Here is a 22,251-nt window from a genome sequence, read left to right on the forward strand (position 1 = left end):
CATTATCAACAACCATTGAAGAAATTTTCTTATCCAAATTCCACTCCAATAACAAATCAGAAATAAAATGAAACAATGTCTCACCATCATGTGGATATGGAATCTTTTTGAATGCAATAATGTTTTTCTTCAATTCCCAAACATCAGATATATAATGCAGTCAAGCATGCATAAGTAATATTTGAATGATCAGAAGCCCATATATCAATAGTAAAGGCAATCCTACAAGAAAATGCATCAAAGTAATCATACAATTTTGCCTTTTCCTCCTTGTAAATATTCAATATATCACTCCTGATTGTATTATGACTTACACGCTTAAATTTGGATTCAATCCAGCACAAAATTGTTCAAAAAATCATGTTGAACCATGTTAAAATAGTTGTGCTTAATAATCATTTTTGCCAAATCTCTTCTGCTCTTTTCTTGGTCAAACTTGTAAACTGCCTTATTACAAAAGCCTTTAACTGCAGTAATTGATTGTTGCACGGCTCTTCCATCATTCTTTTTTCTAAAAATACATGAGCTAAGATGTTTTCTCAAGTGACTAGTTCCTTTACTACTATCACCACAAAGTTCCTTCTTACACCAATTACATCTAGCAACGTCATTACCATTTTGATGTTTAACCTTAGTGAAATCATTCCATACTGTTGATATCAATTTCCTTTTGTGACCAGCAATGTTGTTGTGTGTAGATACAATTGTCTCATCCTCAATTTGCTCTACAGGTGTGCTTACATTTTGTTCAACTTCAACATTAAAATTTTCAGTACTTGACATTTTTTGAAATTTAAAATAAATCACATTAAAAAAGATGGCTACAAATTGATCCACAGAATATTACCAATACATTCACAGCAATCACATAAGAACATTTATCAACAAATTAATCCACATGATATTTACCAATGCTTACTTAGAAAAACAGTAGATCAGCGAAGGCGCGGTGGATCAGCTGTCTTGATGTCGGGGTCGGGCGAGCAGCGGAGAGGGAGAGAAAGTCGAGACGGCGAAGGTCAGCGGCTGAGAGATCGGATCTCGACAATGGGCAGCGGTGGAGAGGAGGGGCAGCCCGGATGGCGGCAGAGGCGATGTGAGGCAGAGGGAGGGGGCGCTCAGCGGCAGAGCCGCGGAATGGAGCGACAGAGGGGGAGAGGCGGAGAGGAGAGGGAGGGCTCGGCGCCGTCGGAAAGCAGATCTTGACGGAGGATCTCGACGGAGAGGGAGAGCGGGAGAGTGGAGACTGAAAGACAGAGAGAGAGAGGAGACTGAGAGACAAGAGAGGGAGAGGATCTCCTTCGTCCACGGTCTTGGTGTCGGAGTCCGACCATCGGTGAGCATATTTCACGGCGGAGAGGGAGAGACAGGGCACCCAGAGCCGCAGAGTGGGTCCAGCGGGAGAGGAATCGGGAGCAGGAGAGGAGGGAGGGCTCGGCACCGTCGGAAAGCGGATCTTGACGGAGGGATGTCGACGGAGAGGGAGAGCGAGAGACAGAGAGGGAGAGAGAGAGACTAAGAGATAGAGAGCGGGAAAGGATCTCCATCCACCACATTGGTGTCAAGATCCGGCCACCAACGAGCGTATCATGCGATGGAGAGGGAGAAGCAAGGCACCCGGAGGAGCGGGAGAGGAGGGGAGGGAGAGGTCGGAGGCACCGTCGAGACTCGAGAGACCGAGAGATTGAGAAAGAGAGAGGGAGAGAGAGACAGAGGGATGAGGGTTCTATTATTTTAGGGCTTCAAAACTTTTTAGAAATTCTAAGCTGTTGGATCTCTGATCTAACGGCTCAAAATAATTTTAATATATATATATAATATTATATATATTATTCGGGTCTCGGGTCTCCGGTCTATCGGGTCTGGATATTAAATATCCAAACCCTATCCATTTACATGATGGTTTATTAGATCCGGATCCGGGTCCGGATAAACGGGTCCAATACTAATACCAGACCTGGATCCGTCGGATAAATACCCGCGGATCTCGGGCCTAGACCCGACCCGTTGACAGCTCTACCTATCTGTTAGTGGCTATGGCTTGCAATAAACTAAAGGGTCCACACTTAATAGAACATGAAAAACCCTTCAAAACCATGGCACCATATGTCAGGACAATCTCAATAATAATAATCAGGAGATCAAGGTATTAAATGGGACAAAATGAATTTAAAAAAATTCTAATATTTACAGACCCTGGTGGGCCGTCCATCTTAGAAAAGAACAGGCTATTGATGAAAACATCACAAATGACATCTTCAGCCAAATTGAAGGGAAATTAAAAAGATTAAAAAAAGAAAGAGACAAGGGAATCTTGACCAGAGGAAAGTGGGAGGGGGTCTCTATACGATTTATAACTTTATATATATATAAAAAAAAGAGGAAGGACATGAAAACGGGAAAAGATGGTGATTTTTTTTTTACCATAGTCCTTCCTTTGTCTTTTTGTTTGGAGCTCCCAGATCCTGAAAGAGAGGAGACGGCAAAGAGATGGAGACGGAGAAAACTCAGAGAAAAGTTTCTAGGATTTAGTAGAATAGAATTTTCTTATGTGAAATAATTAGATCTAATATATATAATAATATATATATATATATATATATATATATATAGTTCGGTTTGGTTAATCGACTGGTTCTAAAATCGAAACCGAACCAGTCGGTTTGGTTAACCGAGAATTTCGGATCGGTTCGGATCAGTTTTTTGGTTCAATTTGGTTTTCTGATTTTGTACACCCACACCTATATTGTAATCATCAAATGTCATTAGCATATTCAAATATTTTAAACAAAAAACCTAGCAACCTGCATTAGGGTCATGGATACATGAAATAACCTGCATTATCAAGTACAAACAATATTAAAATGCAAATACACAAAACCCTGTACTTTCTTACCTAATTGATGGTTCCAAGGATCACCTCTCAATTGAGCATGCCAGTGCATCAACGAGCCACAACTGTTACCCTAATCGTGAAGATGGAAAGAGCATGCCAGTTGGGAAATGAGAGGGATGGAGTCAAAATGGAGGAAGAAATCAGAGCCTGCGTAGATGGAAAGGGTGGGGGGTTTAGTTGGGCTAAGAGGAACTTCAATTAATGGGGCCTGTCAGAATGGAGGAAATGGGAGGGATAGCTCAAGTTCCTGACCGGAATGGAGGAAAATATGATAGGGATTATTTGGATGCTTGGCAAAGGTTTTTCCTTCAAATTCAGTTTTAAAATCTAAGATTACATTAATCATTTCACGTATGTTGTTAATGATGTTAGAGCTCGGATGGATGGCTAGGCCACACTGCAATTAAATCCTAAGTTTTGAGTCTAACCAAAAAATTACAAGTTTTGGGGTACAAGGGCAAATCATGAAAAGTTGAAGAGGTGTCACTCTAATTTCCCCAAAAGATTTTATCTCCTGCAATACCACCATGTGTTAGAATTTTCTTTTGTTTATGTCTCAATCCTTAAAAAGGACACCAATGTACTAAATTTCCAATTTCTTCAAAAGTTATCAAATATCTACTTCTAGAATACGATGTGTCACTACTAAAGTGATACAGGTGCATGTAGTCTATACTGCATATTATTCGATAGTTTGGAGAGTTATTTTTGCACTAAATATGGCTTTCCTTAGCTCTATAATGGAGCATGATTTTAATTTTATTTCAAACTAGAAGAAAAATGATATTTGATTTTATGGTTTCAGTGGGAACAAAATACCTGTGAGAATATGTTTCCTTTTCCTTTTAGGTAGAAGAGGGCCCGACCCTGCTAGTTTTATGATTGTTCATAGACACATCTGCATTCTGCAACATCCTTTGTAGACTGTTTGTACACATGCTGAGGGGAGTTATGATCCTAGATCATCACAAAGTCAAGATCTAATGCTAGAGGAGAAAATATAATGACCACGGTACCTTCACAGAAAACATGGGAATTAGAGGAAGTATAGAGTGGTCCCAAAGGCCACTACACCAGCCTTACCATTTGGCTTAAGTAATCTATCAAAATTAATCTTCAAAACACCAACTTGTGGGGGTGTCCAGAAAGGGATGGATCTTCAAAAAAAAAATGTATAGGAAAGATATAAGAGATGATTTAATTAATTCTAGATGATCAAAGCAACGGCCCATATCCTCAAAGTGCCTTGTCCACTTTTCTTAGTTATCTAATGCAGCTTTTTGATTATTCAGGGTGCTGCAAAGCCATTTCCATCAAGGCCAGGGGGTAAATAGGGGAGATTATTTTTGATTGATCTATTTGATCTATAGGGACCAATGTGGATAACATAATGCAGCTTAGCTTTTCAATGTTTCTTGTACTGTCACTCTGATCGAAGTCCTTAAGTGCATATCAACTAACCAAGACTCTTTGACCATGCGAGGAAGTATGCTTTCCATAAACTATACGATTTGTTTGACTGATTGATAAATTTTGGTTCTTTTTCTACTTATCTATAAATGATTGTAGCATTGGGCATATGCTATATGTTTTAAGAGAAGTAACCATGACAATAATTTCCAAACTTATGTACCCAATCTCAAGGATTCGCAAGAAACGGAAAGCAAAATAGATGAGCATTATCTTTAAATGGTGAAGCTAAGGAAGTAAATAATTATAGTAAAATAAGAAAGATGAAGAAAGAGAGTAGCATGAGTTGATGAGCCCAACTTGTGTAATTTTGTTTCCTGTTATAGATGTTGAACACACGACATGTGTTGCACAATGACATATATCTCCCAAAACATCTTCCTTATATATATTACTATAGATAGAGATGGTGTCAATATATCAGCCAAAATAAAGTGCATATGTTTTTAGATTTTGCTGTATTCCCAACTATTTTGGGTATATACATTTTATTTCTTAGTTTTACTTATATTTTATCTTTTCAGTCTCTTCTTTTTCTCGATTCTTTCTTACTTCAAGTGTTCTTTTATTGCTTCATATAACTTTTATGGTGAATTAGCGCATCCCAAGGACTCCTTGTGATCCCTTTTTTGCTTGTGTTAGGCACTATAAGAAGCATAAGCTTTTCTCAATCTTGACATGTGCCTATTAAATTTCATGATTTAGTTCATTTTTTTTTCATTTTCTTACTTTTTGTTAAAAAAAAAATCTTTATATGATGAAGTATGGCTATTCAATCAAGATCTGTCATTGCATGAATGGATATTGATATTTGCAAAAGCTCTTAGGCTAGAAGAAATGAGTCGGTGAGAAACAGAGTGGCAACCATTTCCTTTCTATCATCATATATGTGCCCCTTATTATCAATGCCCAACTCGAGATATTATGATTCAAGTAAAAAATTTCCTGCCTTAAGCTTCATGCTAAAGCAAATGATCAACCCAAAAGCAACATGAGTGACTACCATGAAGCCTTATTGATGGTTAAGCATGGACATATAGTAGCACTTGACTTTCAAGTTCCTAGAGAGCTTGAACATTTATAGTGTTAGGATATGTTGTAGGTACCAACAATTTCAAAACTTCAACAATGATATTGCAATAACTTTGGAATGAGACCACTTCCATGACATCCATTATCAAGTTATCTTTCTAGTGCAACTTCCACATTAATGCCAAAAATTGAAACTCTGTCAAATAGGGAAGTGTGCATGATATTAATTTTCCAAACACATGGATCCTATCCCTAGGATTTCCATGTAAAGGAAAGCAAAATGGACAAGTGTTATCTTTAAATATTAAAGCTAATGAAACAATAATTACATTTAGATAAGAAAAATAAAGAAAGACACTAGCATGAGTTCATGGGCCTAGCAGGTATTATCTTGTTTCCTCTTATAGATGGAAAACAAGTGATATGTGTTGAACATTGACATGTCTCCTAAAAGATTTTCTTTTATATATTATGATAGACAGACATGGTGTCAATATATCAACCAAAATAAAATGTTACATGCCTTTATATTTTTCCATACTCCCACCTTTTTCAGTTATATACATATTATTTCTTAGTTTTAACTAGATTTTGCTTTTTATCTCTCGCCTTTCTCTATTCTTTTTTACTTACTTCAAGTGTTCCTTGTATTGCTTCATATAGATTTTATGACGAATTACGGCAGCTCAAGGACTCCTTGTGATCCCTTATTGTATGAACTAGGCATTATAAGAAACACAAGAATTTCTCAAACATCACATATGCCTATGAAATTTCATGTTTTAGCTCATTTTTCCATTTGATTTTTTTTTTAAATCAAAAATCCCTATCTAATGAAGTACATATATTCAATCAATAGTTTTTTTCTAATTACAGTGAACAGATATTGATTATTGCGAAAGCTCTTAGGTTAGTAGATACTAGGTGGTGCAGCAACGAGGGATAAGGATGGCATCAATTCCCTTTCTATCATCATATAAATACCCCTTTTCCTCAGTGGTCCAACTTGGGATCATTTGATAGGGGCCAAAAACAAAGCAGCTAAAAAAAAAAAAAAAAAAAAAAAAAAAAAAACAGGGAAGAGCCTAAACAGTTATAGTGATAAGATATTCAAAATTTCATCAATGATAGTGCAGGCAAAACTTTGGAATGAGACCACTTCCATGACATCCATCATTAAGTTATCTTTCGAATACAACTTTAATAGTATTAATGGCCAAATATTGAAATGATGTCAATACTGCCTAGTCCATTTATACTGAGGGTGGCTTCTTAACTATTACATCATAATATAACAGTACAATTAGTTATAGTCAGATCAAAAATTGTAGTGTTTGAGTTCGCTTAGGTCAAGGATTTGCGATTAGATTCCCAACTATTAGTACAATTAGGTATATAAACCCTATTGCTGCTAGTCCCTTGTTAGGAAACATCTGGTTGTTTGCTAATTCTCTATAATATGTTCGAGCTTATCATACTTTTGGGAAGGGAACCAACGAACTAATTGGTTGGCTACAAGGTAGCTTCTAGTTTTTCAAATGCTTATTGTAATGTTAGTCTTCCCCCAGAAATCTCCTATCTTGGAAATGCTAATAGCTATGGTTACACCTGTACCCAAAAGTAATAAACTTGAGGCCTTGACTCCTCATTACCAAAAACAAAAAAAGTAAGGTCATAATTTTACCCTTAAGGTAGGGACTAATTCTAGAAGTCTAGTTTTCAAAATCCAAAGACACCCTTGATTGTAAAGGTCTCAGAACATTATAAATTGCCTATCTTGGCACTCTTGATTTTAAAGGCCCTTGAACATTATAAATTCCCTATGTTTTATCTTTTTCATTATGCTCAAAAGAGTTCAAGTTTTTGAGCACCCTTTGTAAGTGTTCTTTACAATCTGACTTCAACTTCTCTTGATCAGATGCAAGAAGGCTCTATTTTAAGCTAGTGCTACATCAGATGACACGAGGTGCAAGTGTGACTTATTCGGCTTTGGTTGGATAGAGGGGTTTGGATGGTAAGAATCTAATTAGTTATCTTATTCAGATCGTACTTTCTAGTTATCATATAAAAGTCTAAAAATATTATTTCATTATCTAATATTCATTCTTTATTAGAGAGCCTCTCAATTCTCTAGTTGGGTGGGAGAGTTGATTGAGTCTTGCTAGATTTATCCTAGCACTTTTCACTCTTAGTTTCCTCTTACTTGCATATCTCCCTAACCTACGACTACTGCAAGTCAAATTAGGGTTTACTTCATGCATACACCTAAACTTTCCTAGTTAGATACTTGAGCACCATGATCACTGCCCCTGCATAATCATTCTTTGATTATGTTGATCCTATAATATTGTCTATTTTTCATTAAAGTGAATATTGCATTGATGCAGGCTGAAAATATCCCTACCCCAAGAATCATGCTAGGGGCAAAAAAGCAGCACTAAAACATTATAAGTGACCCTCCACCCTAAATTGATGGCCAAGCTTGAATATGTGGAGGTAGGCACTTGACTCATTAGTGCCAAAAAAGTTCCAATATATCTACTGTCGGGTTTTCATAAATAGCAACAAAAAGGGTCTTTGAGTGCATGAGGCTAGCTGTCGCTACTCTAAAGTCTGGAAAGGGGAAAATGCAGAGAGCCTCTTCCCATGTTTCAAATCCATGACACCCAGGTCACAATGTAGCAACATTACCATCATGCCAAAGCTTGCCTTCTATACCGCAAGTAGTAATAAATTTTTAAATTTACCAAATATAACATGGATAAAAGTTTAAAATGAAATCACACCTCCATCATGTCCATCATCGACTAAGCTTTCAAGTGTATCTTGAATCACATCGGTCAAAAATCAGAGTAGAAAGTTACAAGAAAAAGACCAAAGGCTTTGTTAGTGCAATCTGAGTCTATTAATTGATGGTAGGAATCATACTGCCATTTAGTGAATAGATGGCAACTACTATATTGTCATTTTGATGGAAAAAAAAATTGTTTTTGGAAGCCATTTAGGTCCTAGTCAAAACAGAGATCAAATGACAGGAATCTGGCCATCGTTGGTTTATCCTGACGATTGCACATATCAACATCAAATTGTTTTTGACATCTGAAAGTGCTCTAATGACAAGATTTGTTCTAGAAGCCTTCTTTGATGTTTTCCTATCCTAGTCAAATTCTAGAAACCCTCAATAGTTCTAGTCACTGCAAGGAGTCCTAAATACTATTATACCCCATATAACCTACTCTTTTGCATCTTGGTGATGTGAATTAAAATTTTGAAGCACTCTCGCAAGTGTTCTTGGTGGTATGATTCTACCTCATTGTGATGTAAGACAATAGCAACATTCATGCAACTCAAAGGTTCTCATTTTTCTTCCAATATGACTTCGAAAGGAATTATGTGAACCCAATATAACGTTAGTGAAGACATCAAAGCCCAAGTGAAGACTAGTGTAGCTCTAGTCAGATTGAAGAATTTAGTTGGTGAGACTCCAACTAGTTATCCTAGTAATCTGACTTAGACATGGCCTTGTAATTTAGGTTTAGCTATCTAGTTGTTTTATGATCCTTTTACTTTCAAGTTATCTTGTTATTTACAATTTCTTATTTTATTGAAAAATCCAATACCTTGCAAGATAAAGCGAGGTATTGTTTGAGTCCTACTAAATTTATCCTACTGGTCAATATCCAAATTTGTCTCTTACTAGCAAGCATCCTTAACCTAGCTGCTTCATATTAATTTAATCTTGGAGCCACGCATGCATGCCGACCTCACATAGTTGGGCCCCTGGTCCCTCATCCTTGACTATGTCATAGCTCCTCTTCTAATACTCAATAGTAAGGGTATTCACTAAATGGTTCAAACCGTTAAACCGAACCAGACCAAACCATTTTTATTAGTATGGTCTAGTTTGAAAACTAAAATGGTCTAGTTTGATTTATGATTTTCATATAAAACAATTTAATGGTCTGGTCTGATTGTGCAAAAATATTACACCAAACCAAACCATAAACTGTAATATGTGTCTATATATATACTAACACATAAACCTAGAATATTGCCTAGCTTTTGGAGGATTAAAGAACTGGTCAAACTTTTAGTCTCTTGATCTCAAGAATTTTTAATCTCTTTCTTTTAGTAATAGTAAATTCACTCTGCACTTTGGAGCATTGCATAATCTGAATTCTCTAAAACTTATAGGCATTTTTGTTTGGTGGTGCATTCGTAGATTTCAAATAATACCACGTAATTGGTGAATATACTTATATAACAGCAATAAGACCTAAAAGTGTAATCTTCACTTTAATGGTTCCAGAAACCGGAGCTATACATTGATCCGAAAGCTACCCTGATAATTTTAATCTTTATTTAGCTAGAATATCTTTTTCTCGAGATTTTTCATTTTCCATATTACAATATGTCAGACCGTTAATCAAACCAAACCAAACCGTAATTCATCAGTCTGGTTTGGTCTAGTTTGAGTGACAAAATAGTCTGCTTTGATTTGTAAAATTGGCAAATCAAAATTTATTGGTTTGGTTTAAGAATATCCCCAAACCAGACCATGTACATCCCTACTCAATAAAGGTGCACATCAAGCAATTCTAGTGTTAGCTAAGGTTCAAGGCCAAACTTGTGCTACATAAGGCTCGGCACAAGCTTGGGCAAACCTATGTCTTAATCCAACAAGTCCTATCCACAGATCATGTTGTCCAAATTGATCTTTTTTATCAATGTTTAGAGTTGAAAATTTTATTCGTAATCTTATTATTTTCTTTTCCATAAGGAAATAATTAACATAGAAGATAAATACAAAGAATGAATCCCAACATCTGTTTCCAAATAAGAGTATTGTTATATAGTTTAGTTATTATTTCCATAATAAAAACATTAATGTTAGGAGAATCCTAGAACTCCACCTATGAAGCTCCTGTATCAGCAATTAATCCTACAACTCGATATTTGGCAAGTTTTAACTTTCTAAAAAAATAGGTTGGAGTTCTTTCTGTATTAAAAACTAGCTACCATGTTTGAATTGGATGTTAACATGGAACGGTACAATCGATAAAGATTGGCATTTATTCCCGTTATAGAAACTTTATGCAATGAGAAATATAGAAGATCTTCGTTAAGCTCACAGAACCTGTATTGGATGCCAAAAAGATATGCATATCTATCGTTATAACTAAATAGATATCAGTAAAAACAGAAAAGTCCAAAATTACATTCAATTCAAGATCATCGCAACCCATGAGCATTGCACAAAACAATGAAAGGTAATAAAAGGTAGCATTTAACCTCAACATTCCTAATAAAAGATAATAAAACTAATAGAAGATTTGTGTTAGGCAGACGTTACACCTAGCAACTATGTGCCAGACAATTTTCACACCAATTGTGCTTCTCTTTCCTTTATATACATCTCCATTGCTCAATCCTGGCATTGTCTCGAATTCCTCTCTCTCTCTCTCACCCTATGTCTCTCTCATTCTCTTTCTCAATGGAGAAAACCACTAGTTCCATGGATAACTCTGGTTCCAGAATACCCCCATCAACCATCCAACAAAGCCTTTTAACCTCACCTTTCATCGGAGCTGCCAATACCATTCCTTTAGAGTCCTCTCTACTTGTAAACCAAAGCATGTATGCCCCTCATATTATCACTTCGATGACTCAATGCTATGCAATGAAACAATGCTTACCTTCTCCTTGGCCATTCAACAACACTCATTCTATCAAGACGTTCAATTTCATGTCAAACCAATCTAACTCATTTCGATTTTGTATGACCAATCCACCCCCTACCCTCACTAACCAAATTAACTTCAATGTACCAGGTTCTTTGTCAATCATGAATCAACGATTTTTGTTAGCAAATGCTTTGGGAAGATCATTTTTCTCTCCAACAAGTGGTTTGAATCATCACCTTGGGCAGGCTTCTATCTCCCACTGCTTTTCACCTATCATGTCTCCAGAAAAATCATCATTTTGCTATTCAGCAAGAAGCTTTTCCATCAGGACTCATGAATATCCAAATCGTGCATGGAACACTTCTTTTCAACAGCACATTTTCCCTTCTGGCTATCTTGATTTGGCAAACCAAGCAGCATTCATGGAACCTGGACTCACCAATCCTTTCCATAATCCAAATCTACAATCCACATGTCCATTGCCAAACTATGAAAATGTATATAGGATTGTCCCTCAAATGGATCTCCACTAACAAGTCAAGAGATGAACATCCGCTATAAATGTGATCTTTGTTCTGCTGAGTTCCCCACTGGGCAGGCTTATGGAGGGCATATGAGTTCTCATAGCAAGATAAGAAAGGCAGATAGAGCTCTAGGAGAACCATCAAAAAGTTGAAGAAATTTAAGACAATTCCATGGACCCCTAAGATTTCAAATGATGGTAAGGAGCTCAACTTGCATTTCTTCAATGAAATAGCTAAGAAGGAAAAGGAAAAAGGATCTAGTGATAATGTTGCTTGAAGAGCTCAACAAAGAAAGATGAGAAGGAGAAATCGGTGGCAACTAATCAGAAGGAAAAGGGAAAAAGTTATATTGGAGAGATACTCACAAAAGCCCCAAGCTACATGGATGATGAATTTGTGAATAAGGAGGCCACTCTTACAGGAACAACTTCCCTTCTCCTCCATTAGGGCTGCTCATGAGAAAAGAATGACTGCTCCTCTTGTTCTTTCTTTTCCTTTCTTTAGTTTTCATTGTTCATCAGGGTCAATGTTTACATTTTGTGTTTGTCTTCAGTTGCTATCGTGTCATGTGTTATGTTTAATCTAGTAGCCTTCGTTCTAGGTTTAAAATGGGTCTTTACTAGTTTCATGTCTGTCTATCTATGTATTTCGTTGCTTTCTTTATATGAAATAACATCTTGTTAGTTTTGTTGTTGGAAAATCTAAATGTCAATCCCCCCCAAACCCTCACTTCATTCATCAAGTGAAAATGTCAAAATAGATGTCTCCCACTTTTGACATTTAATCATTTTGAAGAAAAATTAGGGATAAACTAGTTTCTTCTTAAAAGAAAATCGCCATATTAATATGCTCAATACCTTTGATCTACACTTTGAATTTTTTTCCTATTTTCACGTTGTTCTGTTTTTCAATTAGGGCTAAAATCAAATCGAGACTAATATATCTATATCGATATTTATTTTGTTTGACAAATATAGATCCAGATATGGATGTTACTCAAATGCAAAAATTCATATCCATATTTGTTTTAAACGGATGCGGATACAAATCGGATTCTGAAAGTATGAATATAAATATGGATATAATTCGGATAATTATATTTTATAACTATGAAATCAAAGTTATTACTAAGTGGATGACAAATTAAGTTAATAGCATATTAATATGGTCATTTATTTTTTTCTTAAAAGTTCATAAGTGCGATATAAAATTAAATAGAATTATAAATAAAATCAGATATGGATACAAATTGATAGTTCTCTATCTATATCCATTTTTCTTTAACGGATATGGACACAAATATCGGTATTAATGGAATGCTCAAATTTCTATCCATATTCGGATAGATTCAGATATGAAAATGGATCCGGACATATATTATCCAATCTGCTTTCACCCCTATTTTCAATTATATACTCTAGTGAGTCACTTACTAAGTATCCTTTCAAAAGAACCAAAGTAGGATCCATTTTTTCACAATCTTAATATGTAAAATAACATTAAACCAGGTAGTTGCTGGAATTCTTTTATTTTATGGATTCTTTGATTCCATAAAAATAAAAGAAACTCTACAAAAAAATTTTAGTCCAGTTTTCTTTCATACCATAACCATCTAGCCTTTTTTCAACCATCTAGAGTCCACTATACCAATCCTTATTAGACAACTATTTCTATTCAGGAGTTATTTTTGGTGTTATTCTAAGCTTCTCTATATCCTTTCTCACAACTTCCATGCATGTTATTTTAGGTCTTTCCCTCATTTCTTATAGCTTTTATATAAATTAAAATACCTCTATTTATTGCAGGCTCCTCCTATCTTTCCGTCAGTTCATTTTTAGTTTGTATAAATCCTAGAGATCCTTTAAAATATTCATTTCTCAATATATCCTAATTTTACCACATGTCCATCTTAGCTCTTCTATTTCCACCACACTCAAAATCTGTTCTTGTGATCTCTCTTTACTGATTTTATTATTATTTTGTAGAATTTATTTTTGAAATTTTCAAGATATGTATCGCTTATAAAAATCTAAATATACCTCCCCACTTTATCCAACCAACTCTAGTTCTATCTTCGTTTATTCCTTATCATTTTTCTGAATAAATTCTAAGTGAAAAAATAATAACTTTGTCCATGAACCTTAATTGAAATACTATTTTTACTTTTATTCTCATCAAATTTACATTCTGTAACTTCGTCATTGTTCTACTAATTTTTAACCCCTATACATTAATGCTATATTCCACAAGTTCAATTTAGTATTTAATCTAATTCTTTTTTCATCAATTACTATGATCATCTTTATATAATATATACATGGTACATGTTTTTGAATATTAGAAATAATTTTATCAATAACTTGAGCAAAAGGATATGAATTTGGTAGTAACCATTGATGCAAGCTTATTATGACTAGAAATACACTTGTTGTACCACCATTAGCTCCTGACATGTCAACGCTCCAACATAAACTCATCTATTTCAATATATCATTTAAATACACACTTCCTTCTTAAAGCCCACAAAATTACTTTCCTTGTTACATATCAAAATTTTTCTTTTATGAAATACATAATAAGATTTCTTTAAATAGTAACGATCATAAGTTGGTATAGGCAAGTCTATTAGCCATTGCCGCTTCCTCGACATAAATACAAGGGATTTAAAATCCCAGTTAAGCCTAGTACCATGACCTCTGGTACCAAAAAGGCTCTCCAACACATTCAAAACCACTCAAGACGGAGGTCAAAAAGGAGAGCTAGGATCAAAGAATTAAAGGCATAATGGTGCCGGCCAAATTCATGATCTTATGGTCAAGAATATGACATCAGAATCATTTGATAATGCAGTATCCACCATCAAATGCATCCAATATCCTTTCCCAGTGAAAGGGTTTCAAGAGAGGAATTCAGACTGGTATAAGAGCAATAGAGTTGGCAAATCCACTATCCGAGAAGATAGAAAGAGGTCTTTATTTAAAAAAGATACCATCAGAATGAACTAAGAACTGCCTCACTGTCCAGACTAACATAGTCTGAATCTGACATAGACTAGGTTCGGATAAAGCAATAGTCTATTTCTCATAATCAAAAGGATTTAGCATCTAATGGCCTTCAAGGCATAATTTCTTAGTTTAATCATCTTATTGACTTGTTTAATTTGAGTTTTAGCCGAGTTTTAAGGACCCCACAGACTCTATAATATATAAAGGGGGCCCTAGAATACTATAAATAGGACACCTTTCTACAAGTTTTTATAATTGAAGTTTATTAAACTTTATTTTTTTTTAAATTCCTGGCAATGCTCTTTTGTTTTGAGATACTACTCAAGACCTATAGTGAGATACTGCGATTTAGGGAGGAGATACAAGTCAGATGTTGGAATTCTTTAACTAAGGCCCTGTACAGACTGGAGGTGGGGCTTCAAGGGTTCGGCAAGAAGAAGAGATTTGATTCCTTTTAGTTATCCCTTCTAATTCTAAATCTTAATAATTCTAGCCTCTAAATTTAATTTTAATTTATTTTCTTCTATTTTAGCATCTAATTTGATTCATTTCCACTTCTAGTTCTCTTTCACTGTGCTACTCTAGTTTAATATAAGACTGGGGATCCCTTACTATGAGGATATATAGACATTTCCCTTTCTCTATATTTATGTCAATTACTTTAATAAAACTTCTAGACTTTCTTGTATATCATTAGAGTTTTCTGAAGAACTTTTTGTAAAGTAACATGTATATCTAATAATTATTTTCTAATAATACCTATACCATGCAGATGCTTGGTTATCCAAGGGACCTAAATCCAAGGCCTTAATCCTCCAGCTATGATGAAATATGGATCCAATCCATGGGCTCATTGTATAGACTGCCTTGGTTTTTCCTTTGAGTATGTTCTTTTATCCAACTAGATGCAAATTTCAGCAGCATAGAGCTGTGCAGGATTGGAATTATTCGAGTAAAAGGTTAGATGACAAGAGTGCATATGTTTCTATTAAAAAAGTTGCATGCGTGCACTTAAGAGAGAGACCAACCCTTGAGCAATTAAACCAAAGGCCGTTGAACAAAAGGGTTGCATTTGGTTAGGGCATAAGGCTTGAAAAAGACTTACACCTGCCAAATGTAAAAACTAAAGCATAAGTTACGCCAATCAAAGCTCCTTATGATAGATACTACCTTTCTAAAAGAGCCATGTCATATTTTATTTCCATCATATATCCTTCAATTTATTTCAGCCCTATTGTTTTGCAATGGATAAAACTACCCTAAGTAGCTATTGTACTTGTGACGTCATCTTCTTGTTTTGTTCTGCATTGTAGCATGGATGCTTACACTTCTAAGAGGACTATTTTAGTTATTTAGGAATTTAGAAGAAAATTGCTATTTATAATTGAACTATGAACAATGGGTACACTTGCTTATGACAACCACATTTGATAGAGTCTCCTCTCCCCAACCCCATGTGTCCCTGTTTTATCTTAAATTTGAAAAAAGGAAAGTGATAAAAAGTGAGTATATCATTTACCCATCTTATTGAGAAACATCTCAGTAGTTTTATTTGGGATTATATTTGGTAATTTTCATTTTTAGAAATCATTTTTAGTTGAATTATGAGTATGGTTTCCTGATAATTTATCTGAACAAAACACCTAAAGATATATAGATGAGTGATAGATGATAAGGGTAGAACATCATTCATTCATTTTATACTTAAAGAAACCTCATTCCTGCTATCGTACCAAATAATACAATTAGTTATAACAAAAGGGGGAAAAAATCTAGCAAAACAAAAACAGGCATAACTTATGAATAACTACTGCAAACAATTAACTTTCAGTGTTCCAATTTTCTCCAACCAACGTAGGAAAAAAGTATATGTATATATATATATATAGATGGCAGAAAAATAAAAGGAAAATAGCAATGCATATAAGATAGTATAGATTCTGATTGTTGATTCAAACCTGAAGCTGCGCCATGATATTAGAAATAAACCATTTTGAAAGATGATCAAACCTGTAAAATTTTAGAAAATCAATAAAGATCTCTACCATTTTTTTTCTTGATCTGCAAAGATCTCTACATTAAAGACATCAAAGTAGATGAAACCATAGAAAATTATTTGGGGAAGAAGGAGAAAGATCGATGTAAGGGAATCACCTTCTCCCACCAAGAAGAGGACCTCTTTTGTACCCATTCATGATAGAATGAGCAGGGGGAAGGCCAGAGGTGCAGAAAGAGAGACAGAGACAACGAGAGACGGCGGGGCCGAAGGTAGAGGCTGGAGAGAGAGAGGGGGGGGCCGCACGAGCGAGAGAGAGAGAGAGAGAGAGGTGAGAAGTGAGGGGCGGCAGGAGGTGTGATGTGGTGCCAGGGCCGGATAGTTCAGAGAGTTCGACATGGGGAGCGGAGGGAAAGAAGGTTAGGAGGCGGCATCCAGAAAGCGGATAATATGCCCTCAAAACAAGATTGGAATTAAAAATGGGGTTTTTAAGGTCTGATCCAATTATAGACCGTACTTTAATCTTTAACATCTGTTGACTACCTTCAAAACTTTCGGTCCGATGGAAAAGTTTAACTTCACATCCCCTAGGATGGAATTGCCCTCAATTAATACGATATCTCCCATTAATCATGATTTTGCACATCTTGTAGAAGGCATCAAGGGAGTTAGCGAGCCAGGCAGCCTCCTCATGAATATTTACACCTGAAATCGTCAAAATGGGCCGTGATTCGTGGATCAGTCTATTTAGGTTCTTAAAATAATAAGACTGAATTAGTATTTTGACAGCCTATTTAATAAAAAAAATTTTAATCTGCCCATTTATGATCCGGCCCATAAAAGACTGACCCATCTAGCTAGCGATCCGATCCGCTTATTTAAAAATAAATAATATAATTACATAAATTATTAAATATTAAAAAAAATTAATATTAAAGTCAGTCACATGACTGACTTTTTATCAAGCCCCAATCTTTTTTTTAATATTTTAATTAAAAATTATTTAAAATATTTTAATTAAAATTAAGGACCGAATTTCAATTAGACTCATCGTTATTTGAACAATATTTGTTACTTATTGATTTTTTTATTTTGTGAGTTTAATTAATTTGTGATTTTTTTTTTTGAAAATAGAGGTTATGGTATTATTATAAATTTTTTAGAGTTATTTCATGTTTGCTTTTGGTGTTGTGAAATTTGATGTTTATTATGTTTGAAGTTTTTTTATTTTTTTTTAATTTTTATAATTTTTTTTAATTTTTTGATGAGTTATAAAAATCGATCCGTTTAAACCTTTCACTTATAAAGACTAAAGCTAGGTTGCCTATTTGATGATCCATTCATCAAAAGAGTTTTTTTATTCGACTTCAATGGATTCGTTCGTGAAGGGCCGGCCTCTACGGGCCGGATCAATCTTTTTAACAATTCTATTTATGTTATAATATTTTTTCAATCCACACTGTTACCACCGTCATCTTTTTTTTTTTTCCTACCCTTATTTCTCCTTCAACTCCCATAACTCTCATCTTTTATCTCTCTTTATTGCCCTTCGTTCCCCACTTCTTAGAATCATTCTTAAAATAGTAATAGTCCAACCTTCACCCTCCTTGGAAATGCACCACTTCCACTCTCATCACTCTTTTGCCATAAATACAAGGGTGGTGGAAGGGGACTAAAGTATTCGGATGGAGAAAACCTAGGCCACATCATGTTCACATCAAAGCTCAATTATGTACCACAATAATTATCCATTTTTTCGATAGCATCCATAAAAGGCTGAAACATTCTGTCACCAATCATCAAATCAATCCAAAATATCATATCAGTGAATTAATAAAATAAAATAATAAAAAAATATTATATATTAATAATATTTTATAATATTTATAATATCAAATAAATAAATTAATTAGGAGAGAGGAAACTAGTTGACGCTAGAGGTCTTGTGAACTGGGATCTCAGCTCTAAGTGAATCCACTTAAAATATAAATGAAGATTAATACCCTGAGTAATCCATTATTGGGATCCTGCCTTCACAGGCCCAATTTAAGTGGTCGGTGTGTTTGGACCTATCTATGTACTTAGATCTGTTGGCTCTGATCATGAATGACTATGATAAAAATGATGCTCTTTATAGTGTATTGCACTAATGATATATATTTAACATGATATACAGCTAATATGATGCAGTACACCATTAATATAATATAACATATAGTTATTATGATCGGTACATGTTAGTATAACTTGTGCATAATTACTATAACTTGGTACACAATTAATCTAACATTATACATAATTAATCTATTATAGTATACAATTATTTAATATAGTATACGATTAACGTATTATGGTACATAGTTAATCTAGTATGGTATATGATTCACGTAATTTGGCACACCATTTATATGACCCTATACACGATTAACGTGGAAAATGTACTAATGATTTTGAATCTAGCAAATGTGCTGCTTTTGAAGAGGATATACACCTTAAACCCCTAAATCTTGGGTTGATCGCTTTATATTACTGCATCACTACACCACAAGTGATCTCAATCAATGGAACATAGTTAATGCAATATAGTATACATTTAATCTAACATGGTACACAATTATTCTAGCATGATATATAGTTATTCTAGCATGGTACTAGTATACAATTAAAATAAAATGGTACATAGTTAATCTAACATGGATTAACCATGTACTAGAATAAAATAACTGTATACAATATTTATTTAACTATGCACCATGATACATTAACTTTGTAGCATGTTAGATTAACTGTTTACCATATTGAATGAACTATATACCAGAGTAAAATAACTACATATCATGTTTATTTGATTCTATCATAATATATTAACTAGGTACCATGTTAAATTAACTATGTATCATGTTTATTTAATGTATACCATGATACCTTAATTGTGTGCAGAGGCTAATGGGTCTGAAATGCTTAGGAAGCGTAGCGTCTGACCGTTTCAAAATGAGAGTGATAAAGTCCACTTCCATGCCTCCAGAATGCCCCTAGAGTCAAAGGCCATCTGCACCGCCTCCACTACCTCCTCCCGAATGATCGATCAATACCAGCGAAAGAAGAGAGAAAAAAAACCATCAGATCCCGGAGCCTTGTCCTCTCCAAGAGATCAGAGGGCCTCACGCACCTGGTCAGAAGGCACGGATCTAGTCAAAATCTCATTCTCCTATGCAGTAATATAGACCACCGGCTGCGCACCCGAAATGGGACGGTCCTTACCCAACGATCTCATCCATCGGTCCCTGAAGAAATGAAAGATCTCCTCTTGGATCCCTCCACTATCAGCCATGGCACCACCATCACTCCTCTGTAGTTTTCTGATGTGGTTGGTAGACCTTCGAATCATGATGGACTAATAGAAGAATCTAGTGTTCCAATCTCCCTCCGAATCTACTGAACCCTGGACCTCTGCCTCCAATAGATTCCCACTGTCTCAGGAGAGAGTGATGCTCGAGAGCTTACCTCATAGCTCCCCTAACTCATGCTCAGGTAAGCCACCTCCTCGGTCCTCCCTCAACTGCAGCTCCTCAATATTAGCCTCAACCTGCTCAATCTGTGAAAGATGTCACCACCTCCCAACGATTCCACCTGAGGAGTCTACGTCTGGCCAGCTCAAGCCTGTGAGTCACCTTATACCTCACATCCCGCGGATCGCATCCTCCATACCTTCTGAATCAAGTCCTAAGATTTTGGTTAAAAGATCCAAAACTTCTCGGACTGGAAGGGTGCCCTGAGCCGGTCCAAGCTATCCGTCAAAATAAGAAGGGGGCAATGTTTTGAGGCAATCCTAGGCAGGTGCTGGATAGAGTATCCAGGATAGCACTGGATCCAACTAGCTGAAGCTAGTGCACGATCAATCCTCTCTCAAATCTTAGTAGATCCATGCCGATTGTTATATCAAGGTCTATCTGTCCAGTACTGCTAATGAACTCTCTAAGCTCTCTGAACTCCACAGTGTCCCTCTCTTGCCTGCCATCATGCTTCTCGTGGGGGCCAACAATACAATTGAAGTCGCCAGCCACCAAAGAAGGCACTCCCTACAACTGAAGTCTAGTGATCTCCACCCAGAGCACCCTCCGATCTTTGTACTCGATGCTCGCATAGATATCCGAGAGGATCCAAGGTTGTCCAGACTAGTCTGTGATGATGAGAACTACCTGCTGCTCACATCTGTGAAAAGTATCAACCTGAATCAAGCTTCGATGCCACATTATCAAGATGTCGCCAGATAAACCCCGAGACTCCACGGCATAAGAACTCCAGGCCATAGGAATCCGCCACCTGACCTGGGCCATCCCAATCCCAAAGAGGTGGGTCTCACTCAGCATGCAAACGTCAGGAACATACTGTTGGATCAACCAATCGAAGGTTGACCAGAAGGAGAGCTTCCCGTCCCCGACAATTCCAGAGCAATATCCTCATGGAGAAGACCCACCAAAAAGGGGCCTACCCTCATACCCCCCTCTCCAAGGGAGTCCACCACATCCACTACATCTGAAGCCTCCTCTATGTCAACGGCTGGCCCCTCAATCGTGATAGCATGCTAGAGCCTAGCCACGACAGCCTCATGAGAGGAACCTCAATCATTGTCCCTCGGTGGGGCACCCTCCACTATAGACTCACGCTCTGCTCCAACACCCCTACCTCCTCTGGGCCACCAGGCTCTCCATCGTGTCCCCCGCACTTCAGTGGACCCATCTCCACCTCCATCGGGGCCCTGGCACTGAACATGAAGAGTCCAGGACCCCGAGGATCCACCAACTCCTCCAAGTCCATAGGTGACTGGGCTACAATCTTCCCTTCCCCTTATTTTTCTTTGCTTCCCCTTTCCTGGGCCCTCCGAACCCAATTCAAAGTTATTGGGCTTCACAAGAGACCAACCTGAGTCGGTTCAGTGGGCCGAGCTCACTTGAATGGTCCAGCCACCTGTGCCCGCTTCTCATCACCCGCCTGGCCCGTTTGTGGCTGGGTAGGATTATTCCCCACAACCGACATCACAGGGCACGACCCTTCCCGTTCTTCATTCCCTGGTTGGCCATTAGTGGGGTGAAAGGATTCAACCCTGAAGTCCTTCCCTGGTCACGCACCAAGGATGCCGCACCCCCTGCCGACCGCCCGACCAACACTTCAGATGAGACCAGCCAGGAGATCTCCACCATGCGACGTTCGCCGGCTGACTCCAACCATCATCATCGATCTCCACTTGTGCCTGATTAGATCAAGCCTCACGTCCCGACACGTATTGACGTGCCGCGACTCGAGCCTAGATGACCCGATCATCATCCTCCGTACGTCTTTCCCCTCCCCTGGTCCCAGCTCCCATTGTGGATGGCAAGCAACCAAGGCCTAAGAGGAGGACCCGCCACCCTTCGATCACCCTCCACCTCCTTCGGTCGGACCAGGTTGTTTGGAGCAAGCTTTGCTGATTGTACACCATACCCCATCGACAGCCACCCTCCAGCATATGAAAGTGGCCACAACAGAGACAAACTCCATCAAGACTCTCAAAGATAAAAGGTTGCTAGAAAGGACCAACCGAACCCGTAACTAGAACTTCGATCGCAGTGGACGGCCAAGTCAAGTTGGACACATGCATGGGCGA

At 36.9% G+C, this 22,251-nt stretch overlaps 1 long non-coding RNA gene across 7 annotated transcripts in view; it reads right to left on the minus strand.

Annotated features, from left to right (window-relative positions):
* Nucleotides 1–17,174, minus strand: part of LOC140856502 (uncharacterized) — a 58,454-nt gene extending 41,280 nt beyond the window's left edge. Inside the window, exons 1-4 of one of the 7 annotated variants that reach the window (XR_012139759.1) lie at nucleotides 16,766–17,174; nucleotides 16,570–16,621; nucleotides 3,716–3,912; nucleotides 2,897–3,410 (exon numbers count right to left, since the gene is read on the minus strand). This is a non-coding gene — a long non-coding RNA (uncharacterized lncRNA). Of the gene's footprint in view, nucleotides 1–2,424; nucleotides 2,466–2,896; nucleotides 3,411–3,715; nucleotides 3,913–16,569; nucleotides 16,622–16,765 lie in introns of all 7 variants that reach the window. The other 6 variants (XR_012139760.1, XR_012139761.1, XR_012139758.1 and 3 more) reach the window with 6 other exon arrangements.
* Nucleotides 17,175–22,251: the final 5,077 nt, after the last annotated feature.

Source organism: Elaeis guineensis, chromosome 3 (assembly GCF_000442705.2).
Source record: "Elaeis guineensis isolate ETL-2024a chromosome 3, EG11, whole genome shotgun sequence".
NCBI classification, from domain to species: Eukaryota; Viridiplantae; Streptophyta; class Magnoliopsida; order Arecales; family Arecaceae; genus Elaeis; species Elaeis guineensis.